At 35.8% G+C, this 4,530-nt stretch overlaps 1 pseudogene; it reads left to right on the top strand.

Moving 5' to 3' along the window:
* Positions 1–2,701: 2,701 nt before the first annotated feature.
* Positions 2,702–3,789, top strand: LOC141503506 (NIPA-like protein 3 pseudogene; annotated as a pseudogene).
* The last annotated feature ends 741 nt before the right edge of the window (positions 3,790–4,530 follow it).

Raw genomic sequence — 4,530 nt, 5'->3', positions numbered from 1 at the left:
AATAAATGACATCTTTACATTTTCTGTGGCAGCTATTTGTGTGTGCCTAAACAATTTTATGAAACACTTTTTCTTTCAGTGCAGATTACCAAAAATCTTTTTTTTAATCATTTCAACCTTGTTTATCGGCAAATTTTAAAAGAACTTTTTTTAGAGCCAGTTGTACTGAAGAAAGCCATAACTATGTCATTAAACTATTTGAATCTGTCCTTGGTTCTAGTGCTGTAAACTTTAATTATTTATGTGTAATGTTGTTTCCAATGCTAATATCCATATGTGAGGGCACAATAAGAATAAATAATCAATGTTTAAAAAAATACCATATAAATAATTACTATCACAGTTGACTAAATAAGATCAGAATTACTCTTTTATTAGGAGATAAAGGGACAGCTAGTTGGCTTAGAGGATAGAGCACTAGGCCTGGAGTCAAGAAGACCCGAAATCAAATTTAACCTCAGACACTAGCTGTGTGACTCTGGGCAAGTCACTTAACCCTGTTTGCCTCATTTTCTTCATCTGGAAAATAAGCTGAAGAAGGAAATGGAAAACCACTTCAGTATCTTTGCCAAGAAAACTCCAAATGATGTCACAAAGAGTTGGACATAACTGAAAATGACAGAACAATAGCAAATTATGAGATTAACCCAACCACAACAAAGTCATTGAAAACTAGTATTTATTTCCTCCTTAATGCAGCTTTTCTTTCTGATTCTTCTCTTCTATGATCAAAGTTGCTTGCAGGTGTGTTGGAGAAAACAGCCTCCTCAAGAGGCAGATAGGGTTGCCAAGTCACCAGGATCTGATTCTAGAGAATAAAACCTCATTCCTTTGTAACATCTGAATCTTTATTTCACTTGTTTTGCAGCTGTTGTTTTCCAGTATATGAGTCAATGCAATCTTATTCAAAAAGTCTCCCTCATTCATCAATATTCATTCAATAGACATTTTTTGAGCACTTACTATTTGTTAGGTATTAGAGAGTGGAGGTACCCACCACAAGTAGCAAATGCAGCTAGGTGGCACAAGGAATAGAACACCGTGCTTGGAGTTAAGGCTAGAGCTGAGTTCAAATCCTATCTCAGATACCTACTAGCTATGTAAAGTCAATTAATATCAGTTTCCTCATCTATAATATAGGGATAATTATAGCACTTAGCTCCCAGGTTTGATTTGAGTGTTAAATGAGATATTTGGAGTTCTTTTAATCTTAATAGTATTTTTTTCAAATACATGTAGAGGTAGTATTCAACATTCATTTTTGTAAAATTTCCTCCCTCCTACCCTTTACTCCCCATCTCTCCAAAATAGAATACAATCTTACATAGATCATAGATTCACAATCATGTTAACTATATTTCCATATTAGTTGCAAAAGAAGAATTAGAGCAAAAGGGAAAACCATAAGAAAGAAAAAACAAAAACAAATTTTTAAAAAGGGAAAAATATGCTTCTATATACATTCAGACTCCATAGCTCTTTCTTCGGAGGTGAATTTCCTCATTTCCCTCAACTGGATTAATAATAATACCTATCCCCTGGGGTGGTTGTAAGGAAGAAATGAGGATATAATTTAACACAAGGCCTGGTCATTAGCAAGTGCCAATTAAATGCTACTATGCTGATTTTTATGAGATGTTCAATAGGCACTTGGGTGATGGTAGACTAAATTAGGAAAGAGGCTGGGATTGAATAAAGTGATCTGGAATCATCAGCATAGAGATTCTAATTGATTCCTTGGAAATTTATAAGATTACTTATTAAGTATGAGTGAAATAGTATGGAGGAAAGAGAAGAAAAGGATGTAGGTCCAAGACATGGGAGATACCCACGATTAGGGAACCAAGAGTTGATATAGATGAATCTGAGCCTAGATATTGGGTTCTTTGTTGCCATGTTCTGCTTTATTTTCTTCCTGAGTATGGGTGACTAAATAGAAATTCTGGGATGGAAATGCCCAGTCTTGGAGTCCAATATTGTGATTTCAAAAGTTTAGGAGATCCTGGATCCTTTGACTGGAACTCCTTTTCCCAGAAATCCAAGCCTACAAAGGGATTTTTGGTTAGTTCAGTAGCAAGATAAAATGGAAAATGCAGTCCCCCAAATTGCATCATGTTTTGGTCATGTTTCAAATAGAAACCTCCTAGTAGGACTATATCAGTAGCTGTGAAATTGCTTAAGTTTTCTTTAATGCATACTTGAAGTTCTTATATGTAGTAAACATTTATTTTGTGTAGAGGAAATAAATAGTTGTCCAATTCTTGATTTACATTATACAATGAATGCTTTTTTCTGTCCCTTTTGAGGAAACTCTAGGCATGAGTCAAACCTTGAATTATAAGTAATTTTCCTTGGAGAGCTAGAGTAGGGCCATAAAAAACCAAAGAGTTTAAGAAAAAGATCTTGATGGAAGAGTAAAACACTGCACTGGATGGGTAGAGGCAGGCTGAGGAAGGACAGATGGAGTCCCACCCCCCCCCCCAAAAGCTTCTGATGGATGTGTAGAGGAAAAGCAGTAATGAAAAAAATGAAGATTGAGAAGTGGTAAAAACTAAGAAGGAAACTTTTTTTTTCTGTCTTAGCTAAACTCTTCCACTTAAAAGTATTTTCAGTTACCAAGTGATAGCCAAGAAAAGATGTTTACATCTTGTAAAAGGTCAACAGACCCAATCCATAGCTCCAACACTTTCCACCCATAAACATGACTATCTCTGTCAATGAAGTTTCTTTCCCTTACAAAGAAAACTTGATCCGTACATTGCTGGCTACTTTTTTGGACAACTTGTCATCAGCATAGCCCTTCATCTCCAGGAAATAGAGCCACATTCAGCTGGCCAGCTCTAAGGACCCCCAGAGCCTACTTCAAGACCCAAACATAGAGGCTTAGCCTGTTTCTGATGCTAGGAACTGGGAGTGTTCTTATCCTTTGCCTTTGAAGCTCTCTCCCTGATCATGCCTCTCAGCATAGCCTCTGCCATTGCCAGGGCTATAATAGGAATCATATTCATCAAAGCAAAATGGAAACCCAAAGAGTTTTTAAGGCATTGTTTTGTCTTTGTAGGTTGTCATTCATCAGAAGCACTTACTGGTCACATTTGTATGCAAAAGTCAAGAAAAAGATGAGAGGAGAAAACATCAATAAACTATTAGTGAGCTGGAAATTTTTTTTTATATGCTCATGGAGATCATTGTTTTCTACTTAGTACAATGAGAAAAAGGTCACCTACATAGTCATGTAGTCTTCCTGGTATTTCTACTTGGTTCCATGACAGTGGTGACTATCAAGGCTATGGTAGAAATACTCGTCTTATCAGCTTGACTACCTCATCTTCAATGTGATGCTGGTATATGCATGGTTGCTATGGTCACTATCAAGCCATCCTTTTAAGCCATGCTTCCCAGCTCCATGATAGGTTACATTATGCCTACAAGCATCTCACATTCATAGCAGAAGCAACATTTTACTTGGATTTCTTCAAAGATTATGCTCTCCACCTATGTATGTTTGCACTCATATGTCTTGTTGTCTTCTTAGAAGTCATCCTAATCATGAGGAGCAGAAAGAAGGTTATTACATTTGAACCCTACATTTCCATGGATGTCATGCCAGATTTGCAGAATATATATGACAAAGGAATGACCATCCTGTTCAGTCTCAAAGCTTTTTTTACCTTTAGTACCCTGAAGAACAATTACAACATTTCTGAGATCTGCATACCTGGCACACTGCTTTTCATGAAAGAGGAACAAGCCTCTAGAGCCTTCTCTGTACCTCCCTATGAGACCTAGAACATACAAAGAAGGAATGAGTAAGGCCCCGAAAGAAACTGAGATCCAGTACAGTGCCTGGAAGGAGTTTGTTTGTTTATTACCTGGACTTTCCAGTCTGTTATATTTGAGCTGACCATGGCTTAAAACTTTGGACTTAAATTTTCTTTTCCAAGTTTTTTTGTTTCTTTGTTTTTCAACCAGAAAACTCAGCAGAGGGGAACAGAGAAGTCATTTGTCTTAAACCAATAACAGCAAATTTTGTTGGTCTTCTAGGTTTGAACTGTTGCTTAGAAAAAGGCAAAAACTAAATAAACATTATTTTGGGTATGCTATAAGGACATAAATTGGTTGTGAGTTTTTTTTTTATCTTCTAGGATCCTGCATCTAACATAATGATTATGGATCTGCCTAAATAAATAATGAAAGATTAAAAAAAAAGAAAAGAAAAGAAAAAGAACTTGACCCTTTTTTAGGCAACCCGGCTCCCCCAGGTCTTAACCTAGTCTGTATGTGTGGATCCAGAGGAATCCTTTCTCGTAACAGAAAGGAAAAGGATGTTGTATTCCAACTCCCTGGGCCAACACTAGTTTCACATACACAGATACAGACAGACACACACAAACATACACAAACCTGGTTTTATATATATATATATATATATATATATATATATATATATATATATAATATATATATATTTTATATATATATTATATATATATATACATACACACAACACAATATATATGTCTATGTTAG

The sequence above is a fragment of the Macrotis lagotis genome, chromosome X, assembly GCF_037893015.1.
Source record: "Macrotis lagotis isolate mMagLag1 chromosome X, bilby.v1.9.chrom.fasta, whole genome shotgun sequence".
NCBI lineage: Eukaryota > Metazoa > Chordata > Mammalia > Peramelemorphia > Peramelidae > Macrotis > Macrotis lagotis.
Note: the sequence above shows the minus strand (reverse complement) of the source record. Positions and strands in the feature narration are given on the sequence as shown.